Source organism: Lissotriton vulgaris, chromosome 8, assembly GCF_964263255.1.
Source record: "Lissotriton vulgaris chromosome 8, aLisVul1.2, whole genome shotgun sequence".
Lineage (NCBI taxonomy): Eukaryota > Metazoa > Chordata > Amphibia > Caudata > Salamandridae > Lissotriton > Lissotriton vulgaris.
Genome location: NC_141696.1, coordinates 488,492,397 through 488,519,452, shown reverse-complemented (window position 1 = coordinate 488,519,452; position 27,056 = coordinate 488,492,397).

Sequence of the window (27,056 nt, the reverse complement as noted above, 5' to 3'; positions counted from 1 at the left end):
GCATGACGTAATGGGGGGGTGTTATCTCTTTTGTCGAAAATCAGCCGTTTTTGCTCGAACATTAAATGCCTCCAAATGGTATTTAATTAACTTCCCGGGGTGAAGAAACCCTTTTTGAGAACTCGGAGTGAGTAAATTGGCCATTTTCATGCACTTTTAACCAATTCCATAAATCTTGTGTTTAGGGCCCCTGGAAGCATGAAAATCACTTTAAACATGCTAATTTTAGCTCTAACACTGATGATCCACCTACAAATGTGAACTGACGTTCAAAAATAAAACATTTGAAAACGGACCATTTTCCACATTTCTGAAGCATGACGTAATGGGGGGGTGTTATCTCTTTTGTCGAAAATCAGCTGTTTTTGCTTGAACATTAAATGCCTCCAAATAGTATTTAATTCACTTCCCGAGCCCCTGAAAGCATGAACATCACTTTAAACATGCTAATTTTAGCTCTAACACTGATGATCCACCTACAAATGTGAACTGACGTTCAAAAATAAAAACATTTGAAAACGGATCATTTTCCAAATTTCTGAAGCATGACGTAATGGGGGGGTGTTATCTCTTTTGTCGAAAATCAGCCGTCTTTGCTCGACCATTAAATGCCTCCAAATGGTATTTAATTACCTTCCCGGGGTGAAGAAACCCTTTTTGAGAACTCGGAGTGAGTAAATTTGCCATTTTCATGCACTTTTAACCATTCCATAAATCTTGTGTTTAGGGCCTCTGGAAGCATGAAAATCATTTTAAACATGCTAATTTTAGCTCTAACACTGATGATCCACCTACAAATGTGAACTGACGTTCAAAAATAAAACATTTGAAAACGGACCATTTTCCACATTTCTGAAGCATGACGTAATGGGGGGGTGTTATCTCTTTTGTCGAAAATCAGCCGTTTTTGCTCGAACATTAAATGCCTCCAAATGGTATTTAATTAACTTCCCAGGGTGAAGAAACCCTTTTTGAGAACTCAGAGTGAGTAAATTGGCCATTTTCATGCACTTTTAACCATTCCATAAATCTTGTGTTTAGGGCCCCTGGAAGCATGAAAATCACTTTAAACATGCTAATTTTAGCTCTAACACTGATGATCCACCTACAAATGTGAACTGACGTTCAAAAATAAAACATTTGAAAACGGACCATTTTCCACATTTCTGAAGCATGACGTAATGGGGGGGGTGTTATCTCTTTTGTCGAAAATCAGCCGTTTTTGCTCGAACATTAAATGCCTCCAAATGGTATTTAATTAACTTCCCGGGGTGAAGAAACCCTTTTTGAGAACTCGGAGTGAGTAAATTGGCCATTTTCATGCACTTTTAACCATTCCATAAATCTTGTGTTTAGGGCCCCTGGAAGCATGAAAATCACTTTAAACATGCTAATTTTAGCTCTAACACTGATGATCCACCTACAAATGTGAACTGACGTTCAAAAATAAAACATTTGAAACGGACCATTTTCCACATTTCTGAAGCATGACGTAATGGGGGGGTGTTATCTCTTTTGTCGAAAATCAGCTGTTTTTGCTTGAACATTAAATGCCTCCAAATAGTATTTAATTCACTTCCCGGGGTGAAGAAACCCTTTTTGAGAACTCAGAGTGAGTAAATTGGCCATTTTCATGCACTTTTAACCATTCCATAAATCTTGTGTTTAGGGCCCCTGGAAGCATGAAAATCACTTTAAACATGCTAATGTTAGCTTTAACACTGATGATCCACCTACAACTGTGAACTGACGTTCAAAAATAAAACATTTGAAAACGGACCATTTTCCACATTTCTGAAGCATGACGTAATGGGGGGGTGTTATCTCTTTTGTCGAAAATCAGCCGTTTTTGCTCGAACATTAAATGCCTCCAAATGGTATTTAATTAACTTCCCGGGGTGAAGAAACCCTTTTTGAGAACTCGGAGTGAGTAAATTGGCCATTTTCATGCACTTTTAACCATTCCATAAATCTTGTGTTTAGGGCCTCTGGAAGCATGAAAATCACTTTAAACATGCTAATTTTAGCTCTAACACTGATGATCCACCTACAAATGTGAACTGACGTTCAAAAATAAAACATTTGAAACGGACCATTTTCCACATTTTTGAAGCATGACGTAATGGGGGGGTGTTATCTCTTTTGTCGAAAATCAGCTGTTTTTGCTTGAACATTAAATGCCTCCAAATAGTATTTAATTCACTTCCCGAGCCCCTGGAAGCATGAAAATCACTTTAAACGTGCTAATTTTAGCTCTAACACTGATGATCCACCTACAAATGTGAACTGACGTTCAAAAATAAAACATTTGAAAATGGACCATTTTCCACATTTCTGAAGCATGACGTAATGGGGGGGTGTTATCTCTTTTGTCAAAAATCAGCCGTTTTTGCTTGAACATTAAATGCCTCCAAATTGTATTTAATTAACTTCCCGGGGTGAAGAAACCCTTTTTGAGAACTCAGAGTGAGTAAATTGGCCATTTTCATGCACTTTTAACCATTCCATAAATCTTGTGTTTAGGGCCCCTGGAAGCATGAAAATCACTTTAAACATGCTAATGTTAGCTTTAACACTGATGATCCACCTACAACTGTGAACTGACGTTCAAAAATAAAACATTTGAAAACGGACCATTTTCCACATTTCTGAAGCATGACGTAATGGGGGGGTGTTATCTCTTTTGTCGAAAATCAGCTGTTTTTGCTTGAACATTAAATGCCTCCAAATAGTATTTAATTCACTTCCCGAGCCCCTGGAAGCATGAAAATCACTTTAAACATGCTAATTTTAGCTCTAACACTGATGATCCACCTACAAATGTGAACTGACGTTCAAAAATAAAACATTTGAAAACGGACCATTTTCCACATTTCTGAAGCATGACGTAATGGGGGGGTGTTATCTCTTTTGTCAAAAATCAGCCGTTTTTGCTTGAACATTAAATGCCTCCAAATGGTATTTAATTAACTTCCCGGGGTGAAGAAACCCTTTTTGAGAACTCAGAATGAGTAAATTGGCCATTTTCATGCACTTTTAACCATTCCATAAATCTTGTGTTTAGGGTCCCTGGAAGCATGAAAATCACTTTAAACATGCTAATTTTAGCTCTAACACTGATGATCCACCTACAAATGTGAACTGACGTTCAAAAATAAAACATTTGAAAACTGACCATTTTCCACATTTCTGAAGCATGACGTAATGGGGGGGTGTTATCTCTTTTGTAGAAAATCAGCTGTTTTTGCTCGAACATTAAATGCCTCCAAATGGTATTTAATTAACTTCCCGGGGTGAAGAAACCCTTTTTGAGAACTCAGAGTGAGTAAATTGGCCATTTTCATGCACTTTTAACCATTCCATAAATCTTGTGTTTAGGGCCCCCGGAAGCATGAAAATCACTTTAAACATGCTAATGTTAGCTCTAACACTGATGATCCACCTACAAATGTGAACTGACGTTCAAAAATAAAACATTTGAAAACGGACTATTTTCCACATTTCTGAAGCATGACGTAATGGGGGGGTGTTATCTCTTTTGTCGAAAATCAGCCGTTTTTGCTTGAACATTAAATGCCTCCAAATGGTATTTAATTAACTTCCCGGGGTGAAGAAACCCTTTTTAAGAACTCGGAGTGAGTAAATTGGCCATTTTCATGCACTTTTAACCATTCCATAAATCTTGTGTTTAGGGCCCCTGGAAGCATGAAAATCACTTTAAACATGCTAATTTTAGCTCTAACACTGATGATCCACCTACAAATGTGAACTGACGTTCAAAAATAAAACATTTGAAAACGGACCATTTTCCACATTTCTGAAGCATGACGTAATAGGGGGGTGTTATCTCTTTTGTCGAAAATCAGCCGTTTTTGCTTGAACATTAAATGCCTCCAAATAGTATTTAATTCACTTCCCGAGCCCCTGGAAGCATGAAAATCACTTTAAACATGCTAATTTTAGCTCTAACACTGATGATCCACCTACAAACGTGAACTGACGTTCAAAAATAAAACATTTGAAAACGGACCATTTTCCACATTTCTGAAGCATGACGTAATGGGGGGGTGTTATCTCTTTTGTCGAAAATCAGCCGTTTTTGCTCGAACATTAAATGCCTCCAAATGGTATTTAATTAACTTCCCGGGGTGAAGAAACCCTTTTTGAGAACTCGGAGTGAGTAAATTGGCCATTTTCATGCACTTTTAACCATTCCATAAATCTTGTGGTTAGGGCCCCTGGAAGCATGAAAATCACTTTAAACATGCTAATGTTAGCTCTAACACTGATGATCCACCTACAAATGTGAACTGACGTTCAAAAATAAAACATTTGAAAACGGACTATTTTCCACATTTCTGAAGCATGACGTAATGGGGAGGTGTTATCTCTTTTGTCGAAAATCAGCCGTTTTTGCTTGAACATTAAATGCCTCCAAATGGTATTTAATTAACTTCCCGGGGTGAAGAAACCCTTTTTGAGAACTCGGAGTGAGTAAATTGGCCATTTTCATGCACTTTTAACCATTCCATAAATCTTGTGTTTAGGGCCCCTAGAAGCATGAAAATCACTTTAAACATGCTAATTTTAGCTCTAACACTGATGATCCACCTACAACTGTGAACTGACGTTCAAAAATAAAACATTTGAAAACGGACCATTTTCCACATTTCTGAAGCATGACGTAATGGGGGGTGTTATCTCTTTTGTCGAAAATCAGCTGTTTTTGCTTGAACATTAAATGCCTCCAAATAGTATTTAATTCACTTCCCGAGCCCCTGGAAGCATGAAAATCACTTTAAACATGCTAATTTTAGCTCTAACACTGATGATCCACCTACAAATGTGAACTGACGTTCAAAAATAAAACATTTGAAAACGGACCATTTTCCACATTTCTGAAGCATGACGTAATGGGGGGGTGTTATCTCTTTTGTCGAAAATCAGCCGTTTTTGCTCGACCATTAAATGCCTCTAAATGGTATTTAATTACCTTCCCGGGGTGAAGAAACCCTTTTTGAGAACTCGGAGTGAGTAAATTTGCCATTTTCATGCACTTTTAACCATTCCATAAATCTTGTGTTTAGGGCCTCTGGAAGCATGAAAATCATTTTAAACATGCTAATTTTAGCTCTAACACTGATGATCCACCTACAAATGTGAACTGACGTTCAAAAATAAAACATTTGAAAACGGACCATTTTTCACATTTCTGAAGCATGACGTAATGGGGGGGTGTTATCTCTTTTGTCGAAAATCAGCCGTTTTTGCTCGAACATTAAATGCCTCCAAATGGTATTTAATTAACTTCCCAGGGTGAAGAAACCCTTTTTGAGAACTCAGAGTGAGTAAATTGGCCATTTTCATGCACTTTTAACCATTCCATAAATCTTGTGTTTAGGGCCCCTGGAAGCATGAAAATCACTTTAAACATGCTAATTTTAGCTCTAACACTGATGATCCACCTACAAATGTGAACTGACGTTCAAAAATAAAACATTTGAAAACGGACCATTTTCCACATTTCTGAAGCATGACGTAATGGGGGGGTGTTATCTCTTTTGTCGAAAATCAGCCGTTTTTGCTCGAACATTAAATGCCTCCAAATGGTATTTAATTAACTTCCCGGGGTGAAGAAACCCTTTTTGAGAACTCGGAGTGAGTAAATTGGCCATTTTCATGCACTTTTAACCATTCCATAAATCTTGTGTTTAGGGCCTCTGGAAGCATGAAAATCACTTTAAACATGCTAATTTTAGCTCTAACACTGATGATCCACCTACAAATGTGAACTGACGTTCAAAAATAAAACATTTGAAACGGACCATTTTCCACATTTCTGAAGCATGACGTAATGGGGGGGTGTTATCTCTTTTGTCGAAAATCAGCTGTTTTTGCTTGAACATTAAATGCCTCCAAATAGTATTTAATTCACTTCCCGAGCCCCTGGAAGCATGAAAATCACTTTAAACGTGCTAATTTTAGCTCTAACACTGATGATCCACCTACAAATGTGAACTGACGTTCAAAAATAAAACATTTGAAAATGGACCATTTTCCACATTTCTGAAGCATGACGTAATGGGGGGGTGTTATCTCTTTTGTCAAAAATCAGCCGTTTTTGCTTGAACATTAAATGCCTCCAAATTGTATTTAATTAACTTCCCGGGGTGAAGAAACCCTTTTTGAGAACTCAGAGTGAGTAAATTGGCCATTTTCATGCACTTTTAACCAATTCCATAAATCTTGTGTTTAGGGCCCCTGGAAGCATGAAAATCACTTTAAACATGCTAATTTTAGCTCTAACACTGATGATCCACCTACAAATGTGAACTGACGTTCAAAAATAAAACATTTGAAAACGGACCATTTTCCACATTTCTGAAGCATGACGTAATGGGGGGGTGTTATCTCTTTTGTCGAAAATCAGCTGTTTTTGCTTGAACATTAAATGCCTCCAAATAGTATTTAATTCACTTCCCGAGCCCCTGAAAGCATGAACATCACTTTAAACATGCTAATTTTAGCTCTAACACTGATGATCCACCTACAAATGTGAACTGACGTTCAAAAATAAAAACATTTGAAAACGGATCATTTTCCAAATTTCTGAAGCATGACGTAATGGGGGGGTGTTATCTCTTTTGTCGAAAATCAGCCGTTTTTGCTCGAACATTAAATGCTTCCAAATGGTATTTAAATAACTTCCCGGGGTGAAGAAACCCTTTTTGAGAACTTGGAGTGAGTAAATTGGCCATTTGCATGCACTTTTAACCATTCCATAAATCTTGTGTTTAGGGCCCCAGGAAGCATGAAAATCACTTTAAACATGCTAATTTTAGCTCTAACACTGATGATCCACCTAAAAATGTGAACTGACGTTCAAAAATAAAACATTTGAAAACGGACCATTTTCCACATTTCTGAAGCATGACGTAATGGGGGGGTGTTATCTCTTTTGTCAAAAATCAGCCGTTTTTGCTTGAACATTAAATGCCTCCAAATGGTATTTAATTAACTTCCCGGGGTGAAGAAACCCTTTTTGAGAACTCAGAGGGAGTAAATTGGCCATTTTCATGCACTTTTAACCATTCCATAAATCTTGTGTTTAGGGCCCCTGGAAGCATGAAAATCACTTTAAACATGCTAATTTTAGCTCTAACACTGATGATCCACCTACAAATGTGAACTGACGTTCAAAAATAAAACATTTGAAAACTGACCATTTTCCACATTTCTGAAGCATGACGTAATGGGGGGTGTTATCTCTTTTGTCGAAAATCAGCTGTTTTTGCTCGAACATTAAATGCCTCCAAATGGTATTTAATTAACTTCCCGGGGTGAAGAAACCCTTTTTGAGAACTGGGAGTGAGTAAATTGGCCATTTTCATGTACTTTTAACCATTCCATAAATCTTGTGTTTAGGGCCTCTGGAAGCATGAAAATCACTTTAAACATGCTAATTTTAGCTCTAACACTGATGATCCACCTACAAATGTGAACTGACGTTCAAAAATAAAACATTTGAAAACGGACCATTTTCCACATTTCTGAAGCATGACGTAATGGGGGGGTGTTATCTCTTTTGTCGAAAATCAGCCGTTTTTGCTCGAACATTAAATGCCTCCAAATAGTATTTAATTCACTTCCCGAGCCCCTGGAAGCATGAAAATCACTTTAAACATGCTAATTTTAGCTCTAACACTGATGATCCACCTACAAATGTGAACTGACGTTCAAAAATAAAACATTTGAAAACGGACCATTTTCCACATTTCTGAAGCATGACGTAATGGGGGGGTGTTATCTCTTTTGTCGAAAATCAGCCGTTTTTGCTCGACCATTAAATGCCTCCAAATGGTATTTAATTACCTTCCCGGGGTGAAGAAACCCTTTTTGAGAACTCGGAGTGAGTAAATTTGCCATTTTCATGCACTTTTAACCATTCCATAAATCTTGTGTTTAGGGCCTCTGGAAGCATGAAAATCATTTTAAACATGCTAATTTTAGCTCTAACACTGATGATCCACCTACAAATGTGAACTGACGTTCAAAAATAAAACATTTGAAAACGGACCATTTTCCACATTTCTGAAGCATGACGTAATGGGGGGGTGTTATCTCTTTTGTCGAAAATCAGCCGTTTTTGCTCGAACATTAAATGCCTCCAAATGGTATTTAATTAACTTCCCAGGGTGAAGAAACCCTTTTTGAGAACTCAGAGTGAGTAAATTGGCCATTTTCATGCACTTTTAACCATTCCATAAATCTTGTGTTTAGGGCCCCTGGAAGCATGAAAATCACTTTAAACATGCTAATTTTAGCTCTAACACTGATGATCCACCTACAAATGTGAACTGACGTTCAAAAATAAAACATTTGAAAACGGACCATTTTCCACATTTCTGAAGCATGACGTAATGGGGGGGTGTTATCTCTTTTGTCGAAAATCAGCCGTTTTTGCTCGAACATTAAATGCCTCCAAATGGTATTTAATTAACTTCCCGGGGTGAAGAAACCCTTTTTGAGAACTCGGAGTGAGTAAATTGGCCATTTTCATGCACTTTTAACCATTCCATAAATCTTGTGTTTAGGGCCTCTGGAAGCATGAAAATCACTTTAAACATGCTAATTTTAGCTCTAACACTGATGATCCACCTACAAATGTGAACTGACGTTCAAAAATAAAACATTTGAAACGGACCATTTTCCACATTTTTGAAGCATGACGTAATGGGGGGGTGTTATCTCTTTTGTCGAAAATCAGCTGTTTTTGCTTGAACATTAAATGCCTCCAAATAGTATTTAATTCACTTTCCGAGCCCCTGGAAGCATGAAAATCACTTTAAACGTGCTAATTTTAGCTCTAACACTGATGATCCACCTACAAATGTGAACTGACGTTCAAAAATAAAACATTTGAAAATGGACCATTTTCCACATTTCTGAAGCATGACGTAATGGGGGGGTGTTATCTCTTTTGTCGAAAATCAGCCGTTTTTGCTCGACCATTAAATGCCTCCAAATGGTATTTAATTACCTTCCCGGGGTGAAGAAACCCTTTTTGAGAACTCGGAGTGAGTAAATTTGCCATTTTCATGCACTTTTAACCATTCCATAAATCTTGTGTTTAGGGCCTCTGGAAGCATGAAAATCATTTTAAACATGCTAATTTTAGCTCTAACACTGATGATCCACCTACAAATGTGAACTGACGTTCAAAAATAAAACATTTGAAAACGGACCATTTTCCACATTTCTGAAGCATGACGTAATGGGGGGGTGTTATCTCTTTTGTCGAAAATCAGCCGTTTTTGCTCGAACATTAAATGCCTCCAAATGGTATTTAATTAACTTCCCAGGGTGAAGAAACCCTTTTTGAGAACTCAGAGTGAGTAAATTGGCCATTTTCATGCACTTTTAACCATTCCATAAATCTTGTGTTTAGGGCCCCTGGAAGCATGAAAATCACTTTAAACATGCTAATTTTAGCTCTAACACTGATGATCCACCTACAAATGTGAACTGACGTTCAAAAATAAAACATTTGAAAACGGACCATTTTCCACATTTCTGAAGCATGACGTAATGGGGGGGTGTTATCTCTTTTGTCGAAAATCAGCCGTTTTTGCTCGAACATTAAATGCCTCCAAATGGTATTTAATTAACTTCCCGGGGTGAAGAAACCCTTTTTGAGAACTCGGAGTGAGTAAATTGGCCATTTTCATGCACTTTTAACCATTCTATAAATCTTGTGTTTAGGGCCTCTGGAAGCATGAAAATCACTTTAAACATGCTAATTTTAGCTCTAACACTGATGATCCACCTACAAATGTGAACTGACGTTCAAAAATAAAACATTTGAAACGGACCATTTTCCACATTTCTGAAGCATGAAGTAATGGGGGGGTGTTATCTCTTTTGTCGAAAATCAGCTGTTTTTGCTTGAACATTAAATGCCTCCAAATAGTATTTAATTCACTTCCCGAGCCCCTGGAAGCATGAAAATCACTTTAAACGTGCTAATTTTAGCTCTAACACTGATGATCCACCTACAAATGTGAACTGACGTTCAAAAATAAAACATTTGAAAATGGACCATTTTCCACATTTCTGAAGCATGACGTAATGGGGGGGTGTTATCTCTTTTGTCAAAAATCAGCCGTTTTTGCTTGAACATTAAATGCCTCCAAATTGTATTTAATTAACTTCCCGGGGTGAAGAAACCCTTTTTGAGAACTCAGAGTGAGTAAATTGGCCATTTTCATGCACTTTTAACCAATTCCATAAATCTTGTGTTTAGGGCCCCTGGAAGCATGAAAATCACTTTAAACATGCTAATTTTAGCTCTAACACTGATGATCCACCTACAAATGTGAACTGACGTTCAAAAATAAAACATTTGAAAACGGACCATTTTCCACATTTCTGAAGCATGACGTAATGGGGGGGTGTTATCTCTTTTGTCGAAAATCAGCTGTTTTTGCTTGAACATTAAATGCCTCCAAATAGTATTTAATTCACTTCCCGAGCCCCTGAAAGCATGAACATCACTTTAAACATGCTAATTTTAGCTCTAACACTGATGATCCACCTACAAATGTGAACTGACGTTCAAAAATAAAAACATTTGAAAACGGATCATTTTCCAAATTTCTGAAGCATGACGTAATGGGGGGGTGTTATCTCTTTTGTCGAAAATCAGCCGTTTTTGCTCGAACATTAAATGCTTCCAAATGGTATTTAAATAACTTCCCGGGGTGAAGAAACCCTTTTTGAGAACTTGGAGTGAGTAAATTGGCCATTTGCATGCACTTTTAACCATTCCATAAATCTTGTGTTTAGGGCCCCAGGAAGCATGAAAATCACTTTAAACATGCTAATTTTAGCTCTAACACTGATGATCCACCTAAAAATGTGAACTGACGTTCAAAAATAAAACATTTGAAAACGGACCATTTTCCACATTTCTGAAGCATGACGTAATGGGGGGGTGTTATCTCTTTTGTCAAAAATCAGCCGTTTTTGCTTGAACATTAAATGCCTCCAAATGGTATTTAATTAACTTCCCGGGGTGAAGAAACCCTTTTTGAGAACTCAGAGGGAGTAAATTGGCCATTTTCATGCACTTTTAACCATTCCATAAATCTTGTGTTTAGGGCCCCTGGAAGCATGAAAATCACTTTAAACATGCTAATTTTAGCTCTAACACTGATGATCCACCTACAAATGTGAACTGACGTTCAAAAATAAAACATTTGAAAACGGACCATTTTCCACATTTCTGAAGCATGACGTAATGGGGGGGTGTTATCTCTTTTGTCAAAAATCAGCCGTTTTTGCTTGAACATTAAATGCCTCCAAATGGTATTTAATTAACTTCCCGGGGTGAAGAAACCCTTTTTGAGAACTCAGAGGGAGTAAATTGGCCATTTTCATGCACTTTTAACCATTCCATAAATCTTGTGTTTAGGGCCCCTGGAAGCATGAAAATCACTTTAAACATGCTAATTTTAGCTCTAACACTGATGATCCACCTACAAATGTGAACTGACGTTCAAAAATAAAACATTTGAAAACTGACCATTTTCCACATTTCTGAAGCATGACGTAATGGGGGGTGTTATCTCTTTTGTCGAAAATCAGCTGTTTTTGCTCGAACATTAAATGCCTCCAAATGGTATTTAATTAACTTCCCGGGGTGAAGAAACCCTTTTTGAGAACTGGGAGTGAGTAAATTGGCCATTTTCATGTACTTTTAACCATTCCATAAATCTTGTGTTTAGGGCCTCTGGAAGCATGAAAATCACTTTAAACATGCTAATTTTAGCTCTAACACTGATGATCCACCTACAAATGTGAACTGACGTTCAAAAATAAAACATTTGAAAACGGACCATTTTCCACATTTCTGAAGCATGACGTAATGGGGGGGTGTTATCTCTTTTGTCGAAAATCAGCCGTTTTTGCTCGAACATTAAATGCCTCCAAATAGTATTTAATTCACTTCCCGAGCCCCTGGAAGCATGAAAATCACTTTAAACATGCTAATTTTAGCTCTAACACTGATGATCCACCTACAAATGTGAACTGACGTTCAAAAATAAAACATTTGAAAACGGACCATTTTCCACATTTCTGAAGCATGACGTAATGGGGGGGTGTTATCTCTTTTGTCGAAAATCAGCCGTTTTTGCTCGACCATTAAATGCCTCCAAACGGTATTTAATTACCTTCCCGGGGTGAAGAAACCCTTTTTGAGAACTCGGAGTGAGTAAATTTGCCATTTTCATGCACTTTTAACCATTCCATAAATCTTGTGTTTAGGGCCTCTGGAAGCATGAAAATCATTTTAAACATGCTAATTTTAGCTCTAACACTGATGATCCACCTACAAATGTGAACTGACGTTCAAAAATAAAACATTTGAAAACGGACCATTTTCCACATTTCTGAAGCATGACGTAATGGGGGGGTGTTATCTCTTTTGTCGAAAATCAGCCGTTTTTGCTCGAACATTAAATGCCTCCAAATGGTATTTAATTAACTTCCCAGGGTGAAGAAACCCTTTTTGAGAACTCAGAGTGAGTAAATTGGCCATTTTCATGCACTTTTAACCATTCCATAAATCTTGTGTTTAGGGCCCCTGGAAGCATGAAAATCACTTTAAACATGCTAATTTTAGCTCTAACACTGATGATCCACCTACAAATGTGAACTGACGTTCAAAAATAAAACATTTGAAAACGGACCATTTTCCACATTTCTGAAGCATGACGTAATGGGGGGGTGTTATCTCTTTTGTCGAAAATCAGCCGTTTTTGCTCGAACATTAAATGCCTCCAAATGGTATTTAATTAACTTCCCGGGGTGAAGAAACCCTTTTTGAGAACTCGGAGTGAGTAAATTGGCCATTTTCATGCACTTTTAACCATTCCATAAATCTTGTGTTTAGGGCCTCTGGAAGCATGAAAATCACTTTAAACATGCTAATTTTAGCTCTAACACTGATGATCCACCTACAAATGTGAACTGACGTTCAAAAATAAAACATTTGAAACGCACCATTTTCCACATTTTTGAAGCATGACGTAATGGGGGGGTGTTATCTCTTTTGTCGAAAATCAGCTGTTTTTGCTTGAACATTAAATGCCTCCAAATAGTATTTAATTCACTTCCCAAGCCCCTGGAAGCATGAAAATCACTTTAAACGTGCTAATTTTAGCTCTAACACTGATGATCCACCTACAAATGTGAACTGACGTTCAAAAATAAAACATTTGAAAATGGACCATTTTCCACATTTCTGAAGCATGACATAATGGGGGGGTGTTATCTCTTTTGTCAAAAATCAGCCGTTTTTGCTTGAACATTAAATGCCTCCAAATTGTATTTAATTAACTTCCCGGGGTGAAGAAACCCTTTTTGAGAACTCAGAGTGAGTAAATTGGCCATTTTCATGCACTTTTAACCAATTCCATAAATCTTGTGTTTAGGGCCCCTGGAAGCATGAAAATCACTTTAAACATGCTAATTTTAGCTCTAACACTGATGATCCACCTACAAATGTGAACTGACGTTCAAAAATAAAACATTTGAAAACGGACCATTTTCCACATTTCTGAAGCATGACGTAATGGGGGGGTGTTATCTCTTTTGTCGAAAATCAGCTGTTTTTGCTTGAACATTAAATGCCTCCAAATAGTATTTAATTCACTTCCCGAGCCCCTGAAAGCATGAACATCACTTTAAACATGCTAATTTTAGCTCTAACACTGATGATCCACCTACAAATGTGAACTGACGTTCAAAAATAAAAACATTTGAAAACGGATCATTTTCCAAATTTCTGAAGCATGACGTAATGGGGGGGTGTTATCTCTTTTGTCGAAAATCAGCCGTTTTTGCTCGACCATTAAATGCCTCCAAATGGTATTTAATTACCTTCCCGGGGTGAAGAAACCCTTTTTGAGAACTCGGAGTGAGTAAATTTGCCATTTTCATGCACTTTTAACCATTCCATAAATCTTGTGTTTAGGGCCTCTGGAAGCATGAAAATCATTTTAAACATGCTAATTTTAGCTCTAACACTGATGATCCACCTACAAATGTGAACTGACGTTCAAAAATAAAACATTTGAAAACGGACCATTTTCCACATTTCTGAAGCATGACGTAATGGGGGGGTGTTATCTCTTTTGTCGAAAATCAGCCGTTTTTGCTCGAACATTAAATGCCTCCAAATGGTATTTAATTAACTTCCCAGGGTGAAGAAACCCTTTTTGAGAACTCAGAGTGAGTAAATTGGCCATTTTCATGCACTTTTAACCATTCCATAAATCTTGTGTTTAGGGCCCCTGGAAGCATGAAAATCACTTTAAACATGCTAATTTTAGCTCTAACACTGATGATCCACCTACAAATGTGAACTGACGTTCAAAAATAAAACATTTGAAAACGGACCATTTTCCACATTTCTGAAGCATGACGTAATGGGGGGGTGTTATCTCTTTTGTCGAAAATCAGCCGTTTTTGCTCGAACATTAAATGCCTCCAAATGGTATTTAATTAACTTCCCGGGGTGAAGAAACCCTTTTTGAGAACTCGGAGTGAGTAAATTGGCCATTTTCATGCACTTTTAACCATTCCATAAATCTTGTGTTTAGGGCCCCTGGAAGCATGAAAATCACTTTAAACATGCTAATTTTAGCTCTAACACTGATGATCCACCTACAAATGTGAACTGACGTTCAAAAATAAAACATTTGAAACGGACCATTTTCCACATTTCTGAAGCATGACGTAATGGGGGGGTGTTATCTCTTTTGTCGAAAATCAGCTGTTTTTGCTTGAACATTAAATGCCTCCAAATAGTATTTAATTCACTTCCCGAGCCCCTGGAAGCATGAAAATCACTTTAAACGTGCTAATTTTAGCTCTAACACTGATGATCCACCTACAAATGTGAACTGACGTTCAAAAATAAAACATTTGAAAACGGACCATTTTCCACATTTCTGAAGCATGACGTAATGGGGGGGTGTTATCTCTTTTGTCGAAAATCAGCCGTTTTTGCTCGAACATTAAATGCCTCCAAATGGTATTTAATTAACTTCCCGGGGTGAAGAAACCCTTTTTGAGAACTCAGAGTGAGTAAATTGGCCATTTTCATGCACTTTTAACCAATTCCATAAATCTTGTGTTTAGGGCCCCTGGAAGCATGAAAATCACTTTAAACATGCTAATTTTAGCTCTAACACTGATGATCCACCTACAAATGTGAACTGACGTTCAAAAATAAAACATTTGAAAACGGACCATTTTCCACATTTCTGAAGCATGACGTAATGGGGGGGTGCTATCTCTTTTGTCGAAAATCAGCTGTTTTTGCTTGAACATTAAATGCCTCCAAATAGTATTTAATTCACTTCCCGAGCCCCTGAAAGCATGAACATCACTTTAAACATGCTAATTTTAGCTCTAACACTGATGATCCACCTACAAATGTGAACTGACGTTCAAAAATAAAAACATTTGAAAACGGATCATTTTCCAAATTTCTGAAGCATGACGTAATGGGGGGGTGTTATCTCTTTTGTCGAAAATCAGCCGTTTTTGCTCGAACATTAAATGCTTCCAAATGGTATTTAAATAACTTCCCGGGGTGAAGAAACCCTTTTTGAGAACTTGGAGTGAGTAAATTGGCCATTTGCATGCACTTTTAACCATTCCATAAATCTTGTGTTTAGGGCCCCTGGAAGCATGAAAATCACTTTAAACATGCTAATTTTAGCTCTAACACTGATGATCCACCTACAAATGTGAACTGACGTTCAAAAATAAAACATTTGAAAACGGACCATTTTCCACATTTCTGAAGCATGACGTAATGGGGGGGTGTTATCTCTTTTGTCAAAAATCAGCCGTTTTTGCTTGAACATTAAATGCCTCCAAATGGTATTTAATTAACTTCCCGGGGTGAAGAAACCCTTTTTGAGAACTCAGAGGGAGTAAATTGGCCATTTTCATGCACTTTTAACCATTCCATAAATCTTGTGTTTAGGGCCCCTGGAAGCATGAAAATCACTTTAAACATGCTAATTTTAGCTCTAACACTGATGATCCACCTACAAATGTGAACTGACGTTCAAAAATAAAACATTTGAAAACTCACCATTTTCCACATTTCTGAAGCATGACGTAATGGGGGGTGTTATCTCTTTTGTCGAAAATCAGCTGTTTTTGCTCGAACATTAAATGCCTCCAAATGGTATTTAATTAACTTCCCGGGGTGAAGAAACCCTTTTTGAGAACTGGGAGTGAGTAAATTGGCCATTTTCATGTACTTTTAACCATTCCATAAATCTTGTGTTTAGGGCCTCTGGAAGCATGAAAATCACTTTAAACATGCTAATTTTAGCTCTAACACTGATGATCCACCTACAAATGTGAACTGACGTTCAAAAATAAAACATTTGAAAACGGACCATTTTCCACATTTCTGAAGCATGACGTAATGGGGGGGTGTTATCTCTTTTGTCGAAAATCAGCCGTTTTTGCTCGAACATTAAATGCCTCCAAATAGTATTTAATTCACTTCCCGAGCCCCTGGAAGCATGAAAATCACTTTAAACATGCTAATTTTAGCTCTAACACTGATGATCCACCTACAAATGTGAACTGACGTTCAAAAATAAAACATTTGAAAACGGACCATTTTCCACATTTCTGAAGCATGACGTAATGGGGGGGTGTTATCTCTTTTGTCGAAAATCAGCCGTTTTTGCTCGACCATTAAATGCCTCCAAACGGTATTTAATTACCTTCCCGGGGTGAAGAAACCCTTTTTGAGAACTCGGAGTGAGTAAATTTGCCATTTTCATGCACTTTTAACCATTCCATAAATCTTGTGTTTAGGGCCTCTGGAAGCATGAAAATCATTTTAAACATGCTAATTTTAGCTCTAACACTGATGATCCACCTACAAATGTGAACTGACGTTCAAAAATAAAACATTTGAAAACGGACCATTTTCCACATTTCTGAAGCATGACGTAATGGGGGGGTGTTATCTCTTTTGTCGAAAATCAGCCGTTTTTGCTCGAACATTAAATGCCTCCAAATGGTATTTAATTAACTTCCCAGGGTGAAGAAACCCTTTTTGAGAACTCAGAGTGAGTAAATTGGCCATTTTCATGCACTTTTAACCATTCCATAAATCTTGTGTTTAGGGCCCCTGGAAGCATGAAAATCACTTTAAACATGCTAATTTTAGCTCTAACACTGATGATCCACCTACAAATGTGAACTGACGTTCAAAAATAAAACATTTGAAAACGGACCATTTTCCACATTTCTGAAGCATGACGTAATGGGGGGGTGTTATCTCTTTTGTCGAAAATCAGCCGTTTTTGCTCGAACATTAAATGCCTCCAAATGGTATTTAATTAACTTCCCGGGGTGAAGAAACCCTTTTTGAGAACTCGGAGTGAGTAAATTGGCCATTTTCATGCACTTTTAACCATTCCATAAATCTTGTGTTTAGGGCCTCTGGAAGCATGAAAATCACTTTAAACATGCTAATTTTAGCTCTAACACTGATGATCCACCTACAAATGTGAACTGACGTTCAAAAATAAAACATTTGAAACGGACCATTTTCCACATTTTTGAAGCATGACGTAATGGGGGGGTGTTATCTCTTTTGTCGAAAATCAGCTGTTTTTGCTTGAACATTAAATGCCTCCAAATAGTATTTAATTCACTTCCCGAGCCCCTGGAAGCATGAAAATCACTTTAAACGTGCTAATTTTAGCTCTAACACTGATGATCCACCTACAAATGTGAACTGACGTTCAAAAATAAAACATTTGAAAATGGACCATTTTCCACATTTCTGAAGCATGACATAATGGGGGGGTGTTATCTCTTTTGTCAAAAATCAGCCGTTTTTGCTTGAACATTAAATGCCTCCAAATTGTATTTAATTAACTTCCCGGGGTGAAGAAACCCTTTTTGAGAACTCAGAGTGAGTAAATTGGCCATTTTCATGCACTTTTAACCAATTCCATAAATCTTGTGTTTAGGGCCCCTGGAAGCATGAAAATCACTTTAAACATGCTAATTTTAGCTCTAACACTGATGATCCACCTACAAATGTGAACTGACGTTCAAAAATAAAACATTTGAAAACGGACCATTTTCCACATTTCTGAAGCATGACGTAATGGGGGGGTGTTATCTCTTTTGTCGAAAATCAGCTGTTTTTGCTTGAACATTAAATGCCTCCAAATAGTATTTAATTCACTTCCCGAGCCCCTGAAAGCATGAACATCACTTTAAACATGCTAATTTTAGCTCTAACACTGATGATCCACCTACAAATGTGAACTGACGTTCAAAAATAAAAACATTTGAAAACGGATCATTTTCCAAATTTCTGAAGCATGACGTAATGGGGGGGTGTTATCTCTTTTGTCGAAAATCAGCCGTTTTTGCTCGACCATTAAATGCCTCCAAATGGTATTTAATTACCTTCCCGGGGTGAAGAAACCCTTTTTGAGAACTCGGAGTGAGTAAATTTGCCATTTTCATGCACTTTTAACCATTCCATAAATCTTGTGTTTAGGGCCTCTGGAAGCATGAAAATCATTTTAAACATGCTAATTTTAGCTCTAACACTGATGATCCACCTACAAATGTGAACTGACGTTCAAAAATAAAACATTTGAAAACGGACCATTTTCCACATTTCTGAAGCATGACGTAATGGGGGGGTGTTATCTCTTTTGTCGAAAATCAGCCGTTTTTGCTCGAACATTAAATGCCTCCAAATGGTATTTAATTAACTTCCCAGGGTGAAGAAACCCTTTTTGAGAACTCAGAGTGAGTAAATTGGCCATTTTCATGCACTTTTAACCATTCCATAAATCTTGTGTTTAGGGCCCCTGGAAGCATGAAAATCACTTTAAACATGCTAATTTTAGCTCTAACACTGATGATCCACCTACAAATGTGAACTGACGTTCAAAAATAAAACATTTGAAAACGGACCATTTTCCACATTTCTGAAGCATGACGTAATGGGGGGGTGTTATCTCTTTTGTCGAAAATCAGCCGTTTTTGCTCGAACATTAAATGCCTCCAAATGGTATTTAATTAACTTCCCGGGGTGAAGAAACCCTTTTTGAGAACTCGGAGTGAGTAAATTGGCCATTTTCATGCACTTTTAACCATTCCATAAATCTTGTGTTTAGGGCCCCTGGAAGCATGAAAATCACTTTAAACATGCTAATTTTAGCTCTAACACTGATGATCCACCTACAAATGTGAACTGACGTTCAAAAATAAAACATTTGAAACGGACCATTTTCCACATTTCTGAAGCATGACGTAATGGGGGGGTGTTATCTCTTTTGTCGAAAATCAGCTGTTTTTGCTTGAACATTAAATGCCTCGAAATAGTATTTAATTCACTTCCCGAGCCCCTGGAAGCATGAAAATCACTTTAAACGTGCTAATTTTAGCTCTAACACTGATGATCCACCTACAAATGTGAACTGACGTTCAAAAATAAAACATTTGAAAATGGACCATTTTCCACATTTCTGAAGCATGACGTAATGGGGGGGTGTTATCTCTTTTGTCAAAAATCAGCCGTTTTTGCTTGAACATTAAATGCCTCCAAATTGTATTTAATTAACTTCCCGGGGTGAAGAAACCCTTTTTGAGAACTCAGAGTGAGTAAATTGGCCATTTTCATGCACTTTTAACCAATTCCATAAATCTTGTGTTTAGGGCCCCTGGAAGCATGAAAATCACTTTAAACATGCTAATTTTAGCTCTAACACTGATGATCCACCTACAAATGTGAACTGACGTTCAAAAATAAAACATTTGAAAACGGACCATTTTCCACATTTCTGAAGCATGACGTAATGGGGGGGTGCTATCTCTTTTGTCGAAAATCAGCTGTTTTTGCTTGAACATTAAATGCCTCCAAATAGTATTTAATTCACTTCCCGAGCCCCTGAAAGCATGAACATCACTTTAAACATGCTAATTTTAGCTCTAACACTGATGATCCACCTACAAATGTGAACTGACGTTCAAAAATAAAAACATTTGAAAACGGATCATTTTCCAAATTTCTGAAGCATGACGTAATGGGGGGGTGTTATCTCTTTTGTCGAAAATCAGCCGTTTTTGCTCGAACATTAAATGCTTCCAAATGGTATTTAAATAACTTCCCGGGGTGAAGAAACCCTTTTTGAGAACTTGGAGTGAGTAAATTGGCCATTTGCATGCACTTTTAACCATTCCATAAATCTTGTGTTTAGGGCCCCAGGAAGCATGAAAATCACTTTAAACATGCTAATTTTAGCTCTAACACTGATGATCCACCTAAAAATGTGAACTGACGTTCAAAAATAAAACATTTGAAAACGGACCATTTTCCACATTTCTGAAGCATGACGTAATGGGGGGGTGTTATCTCTTTTGTCAAAAATCAGCCGTTTTTGCTTGAACATTAAATGCCTCCAAATGGTATTTAATTAACTTCCCGGGGTGAAGAAACCCTTTTTGAGAACTCAGAGGGAGTAAATTGGCCATTTTCATGCACTTTTAACCATTCCATAAATCTTGTGTTTAGGGCCCCTGGAAGCATGAAAATCACTTTAAACATGCTAATTTTAGCTCTAACACTGATGATTCACCTACAAATGTGAACTGACGTTCAAAAATAAAACATTTGAAAACTGACCATTTTCCACATTTCTGAAGCATGACGTAATGGGGGGTGTTATCTCTTTTGTCGAAAATCAGCTGTTTTTGCTCGAACATTAAATGCCTCCAAATGGTATTTAATTAACTTCCCGGGGTGAAGAAACCCTTTTTGAGAACTGGGAGTGAGTAAATTGGCCATTTTCATGTACTTTTAACCATTCCATAAATCTTGTGTTTAGGGCCTCTGGAAGCATGAAAATCACTTTAAACATGCTAATTTTAGCTCTAACACTGATGATCCACCTACAAATGTGAACTGACGTTCAAAAATAAAACATTTGAAAACGGACCATTTTCCACATTTCTGAAGCATGACGTAATGGGGGGGTGTTATCTCTTTTGTCGAAAATCAGCCGTTTTTGCTCGAACATTAAATGCCTCCAAATAGTATTTAATTCACTTCCCGAGCCCCTGGAAGCATGAAAATCACTTTAAACATGCTAATTTTAGCTCTAACACTGATGATCCACCTACAAATGTGAACTGACGTTCAAAAATAAAACATTTGAAAACGGACCATTTTCCACATTTCTGAAGCATGACGTAATGGGGGGGTGTTATCTCTTTTGTCGAAAATCAGCCGTTTTTGCTCGACCATTAAATGCCTCCAAATGGTATTTAATTACCTTCCCGGGGTGAAGAAACCCTTTTTGAGAACTCGGAGTGAGTAAATTTGCCATTTTCATGCACTTTTAACCATTCCATAAATCTTGTGTTTAGGGCCTCTGGAAGCATGAAAATCATTTTAAACATGCTAATTTTAGCTCTAACACTGATGATCCACCTACAAATGTGAACTGACGTTCAAAAATAAAACATTTGAAAACGGACCATTTTCCACATTTCTGAAGCATGACGCAATGGGGGGGTGTTATCTCTTTTGTCGAAAATCAGCCGTTTTTGCTCGAACATTAAATGCCTCCAAATGGTATTTAATTAACTTCCCAGGGTGAAGAAACCCTTTTTGAGAACTCAGAGTGAGTAAATTGGCCATTTTCATGCACTTTTAACCATTCCATAAATCTTGTGTTTTGGGCCCCTGGAAGCATGAAAATCACTTTAAACATGCTAATTTTAGCTCTAACACTGATGATCCACCTACAAATGTGAACTGACGTTCAAAAATAAAACATTTGAAAACGGACCATTTTCCACATTTCTGAAGCATGACGTAATGGGGGGGTGTTATCTCTTTTGTCGAAAATCAGCCGTTTTTGCTCGAACATTAAATGCCTCCAAATGGTATTTAATTAACTTCCCGGGGTGAAGAAACCCTTTTTGAGAACTCGGAGTGAGTAAATTGGCCATTTTCATGCACTTTTAACCATTCCATAAATCTTGTGTTTAGGGCCTCTGGAAGCATGAAAATCACTTTAAACATGCTAATTTTAGCTCTAACACTGATGATCCACCTACAAATGTGAACTGACGTTCAAAAATAAAACATTTGAAACGGACCATTTTCCACATTTTTGAAGCATGACGTAATGGGGGGGTGTTATCTCTTTTGTCGAAAATCAGCTGTTTTTGCTTGAACATTAAATGCCTCCAAATAGTATTTAATTCACTCTCCGAGCCCCTGGAAGCATGAAAATCACTTTAAACGTGCTAATTTTAGCTCTAACACTGATGATCCACCTACAAATGTGAACTGACGTTCAAAAATAAAACATTTGAAAATGGACCATTTTCCACATTTCTGAAGCATGACGTAATGGGGGGGTGTTATCTCTTTTGTCAAAAATCAGCCGTTTTTGCTTGAACATTAAATGCCTCCAAATTGTATTTAATTAACTTCCCGGGGTGAAGAAACCCTTTTTGAGAACTCAGAGTGAGTAAATTGGCCATTTTCATGCACTTTTAACCAATTCCATAAATCTTGTGTTTAGGGCCCCTGGAAGCATGAAAATCACTTTAAACATGCTAATTTTAGCTCTAACACTGATGATCCACCTACAAATGTGAACTGACGTTCAAAAATAAAAACATTTGAAAACGGATCATTTTCCAAATTTCTGAAGCATGACGTAATGGGGGGGTGTTATCTCTTTTGTCGAAAATCAGCCGTTTTTGCTCGAACATTAAATGCTTCCAAATGGTATTTAAATAACTTCCCGGGGTGAAGAAACCCTTTTTGAGAACTTGGAGTGAGTAAATTGGCCATTTGCATGCACTTTTAACCATTCCATAAATCTTGTGTTTAGGGCCCCAGGAAGCATGAAAATCACTTTAAACATGCTAATTTTAGCTCTAACACTGATGATCCACCTAAAAATGTGAACTGACGTTCAAAAATAAAACATTTGAAAACGGACCATTTTCCACATTTCTGAAGCATGACGTAATGGGGGGGTGTTATCTCTTTTGTCGAAAATCAGCCGTTTTTGCTCGAACATTAAATGCCTCCAAATGGTATTTAATTAACTTCCTGGGGTGAAGAAACCCTTTTTGAGAACTCAGAGTGAGTAAATTGGCCATTTTCATGCACTTTTAACCATTCCATAAATCTTGTGTTTAGGGCCCCTGGAAGCATGAAAATCACTTTAAACATGCTAATGTTAGCTTTAACACTGATGATCCACCTACAACTGTGAACTGACGTTCAAAAATAAAACATTTGAAAACGGACCATTTTCCACATTTCTGAAGCATGACGTAATGGGGGGGTGTTATCTCTTTTGTCGAAAATCAGCTGTTTTTGCTTGAACATTAAATGCCTCCAAATAGTATTTAATTCACTTCCCGAGCCCCTGAAAGCATTAACATCACTTTAAACATGCTAATTTTAGCTCTAACACTGATGATCCACCTACAAATGTGAACTGACGTTCAAAAATAAAAACATTTGAAAACGGATCATTTTCCAAATTTCTGAAGCATGACGTAATGGGGGGGTGTTATCTCTTTTGTCGAAAATCAGCCGTTTTTGCTCGAACATTAAATGCTTCCAAATGGTATTTAAATAACTTCCCGGGGTGAAGAAACCCTTTTTGAGAACTTGGAGTGAGTAAATTGGCCATTTGCATGCACTTTTAACCATTCCATAAATCTTGTGTTTAGGGCCCCAGGAAGCATGAAAATCACTTTAAACATGCTAATTTTAGCTCTAACACTGATGATCCACCTAAAAATGTGAACTGACGTTCAAAAATAAAACATTTGAAAACGGACCATTTTCCACATTTCTGAAGCATGACGTAATGGGGGGGTGTTATCTCTTTTGTCGAAAATCAGCCGTTTTTGCTCGAACATTAAATGCCTCCAAATGGTATTTAATTAACTTCCTGGGGTGAAGAAACCCTTTTTGAGAACTCAGAGTGAGTAAATTGGCCATTTTCATGCACTTTTAACCATTCCATAAATCTTGTGTTTAGGGCCCCTGGAAGCATGAAAATCACTTTAAACATGCTAATGTTAGCTTTAACACTGATGATCCACCTACAACTGTGAACTGACGTTCAAAAATAAAACATTTGAAAACGGACCATTTTCCACATTTCTGAAGCATGACGTAATGGGGGGGTGTTATCTCTTTTGTCGAAAATCAGCTGTTTTTGCTTGAACATTAAATGCCTCCAAATAGTATTTAATTCACTTCCCGAGCCCCTGGAAGCATGAAAATCACTTTAAACATGCTAATTTTAGCTCTAACACTGATGATCCACCTACAAATGTGAACTGACGTTCAAAAATAAAACATTTGAAAACGGACCATTTTCCACATTTCTGAAGCATGACGTAATGGGGGGGTGTTATCTCTTTTGTCAAAAATCAGCCGTTTTTGCTTGAACATTAAATGCCTCCAAATGGTATTTAATTAACTTCCCGGGGTGAAGAAACCCTTTTTGAGAACTCAGAGTGAGTAAATTGGCCATTTTCATGCACTTTTAACCATTCCATAAATCTTGTGTTTAGGGCCCCTGGAAGCATGAAAATCACTTTAAACATGCTAATTTTAGCTCCAACACTGATGATCCACCTACAAATGTGAACTGACGTTCAAAAATAAAACATTTGAAAACTGACCATTTTCCACATTTCTGAAGCATGACGTAATGGGGGGGTGTTATCTCTTTTGTAGAAAATCAGCTGTTTTTGCTCGAACATTAAATGCCTCCAAATGGTATTTAATTAACTTCCCGGGGTGAAGAAACCCTTTTTGAGAACTCAGAGTGAGTAAATTGGCCATTTTCATGCACTTTTAACCATTCCATAAATCTTGTGTTTAGGGCCCCCGGAAGCATGAAAATCACTTTAAACATGCTAATGTTAGCTCTAACACTGATGATCCACCTACAAATGTGAACTGACGTTCAAAAATAAAACATTTGAAAACGGACTATTTTCCACATTTCTGAAGCATGACGTAATGGGGGGGTGTTATCTCTTTTGTCGAAAATCAGCCGTTTTTGCTTGAACATTAAATGCCTCCAAATGGTATTTAATTAACTTCCCGGGGTGAAGAAACCCTTTTTAAGAACTCGGAGTGAGTAAATTGGCCATTTTCATGCACTTTTAACCATTCCATAAATCTTGTGTTTAGGGCCCCTGGAAGCATGAAAATCACTTTAAACATGCTAATTTTAGCTCTAACACTGATGATCCACCTACAAATGTGAACTGACGTTCAAAAATAAAACATTTGAAAACGGACCATTTTCCACATTTCTGAAGCATGACGTAATAGGGGGGTGTTATCTCTTTTGTCGAAAATCAGCCGTTTTTGCTTGAACATTAAATGCCTCCAAATAGTATTTAATTCACTTCCCGAGCCCCTGGAAGCATGAAAATCACTTTAAACATGCTAATTTTAGCTCTAACACTGATGATCCACCTACAAACGTGAACTGACGTTCAAAAATAAAACATTTGAAAACGGACCATTTTCCACATTTCTGAAGCATGACGTAATGGGGGGGTGTTATCTCTTTTGTCGAAAATCAGCCGTTTTTGCTCGAACATTAAATGCCTCCAAATGGTATTTAATTAACTTCCCGGGGTGAAGAAACCCTTTTTGAGAACTCGGAGTGAGTAAATTGGCCATTTTCATGCACTTTTAACCATTCCATAAATCTTGTGGTTAGGGCCCCTGGAAGCATGAAAATCACTTTAAACATGCTAATGTTAGCTCTAACACTGATGATCCACCTACAACTGTGAACTGACGTTCAAAAATAAAACATTTGAAAACGGACTATTTTCCACATTTCTGAAGCATGACGTAATGGGGAGGTGTTATCTCTTTTGTCGAAAATCAGCCGTTTTTGCTTGAACATTAAATGCCTCCAAATGGTATTTAATTAACTTCCCGGGGTGAAGAAACCCTTTTTGAGAACTCGGAGTGAGTAAATTGGCCATTTTCATGCACTTTTAACCATTCCATAAATCTTGTGTTTAGGGCCCCTGGAAGCATGAAAATCACTTTAAACATGCTAATTTTAGCTCTAACACTGATGATCCACCTACAACTGTGAACTGACGTTCAAAAATAAAACATTTGAAAACGGACCATTTTCCACATTTCTGAAGCATGACGTAATGGGGGGTGTTATCTCTTTTGTCGAAAATCAGCTGTTTTTGCTTGAACATTAAATGCCTCCAAATAGTATTTAATTCACTTCCCGAGCCCATGGAAGCATGAAAATCACTTTAAACATGCTAATTTTAGCTCTAACACTGATGATCCACCTACAAATGTGAACTGACGTTCAAAAATAAAACATTTGAAAACGGACCATTTTCCACATTTCTGAAGCATGACGTAATGGGGGGGTGTTATCTCTTTTGTCGAAAATCAGCCGTTTTTGCTCGAACATTAAATGCCTCCAAATGGTATTTAATTAACTTCCCGGGGTGAAGAAACCCTTTTTGAGAACTCAGAGTGAGTAAATTGGCCATTTTCATGCACTTTTAACCATTCCATAAATCTTGTGTTTAGGGCCCCTGGAAGCATGAAAATCACTTTAAACATGCTAATTTTAGCTCTAACACTGATGATCCACCTACAACTGTGAACTGACGTTCAAAAATAAAACATTTGAAAACGGACCATTTTCCACATTTCTGAAGCATGACGTAATGGGGGGGGGGTTATCTCTTTTGTCGAAAATCAGCTGTTTTTGCTTGAACATTAAATGCCTCCAAATAGTATTTAATTCACTTCCCGAGCCCCTGGAAGCATGAAAATCACTTTAAACATGCTAATTTTAGCTCTAACACTGATGATCCACCTACAAATGTGAACTGACGTTCAAAAATAAAACATTTGA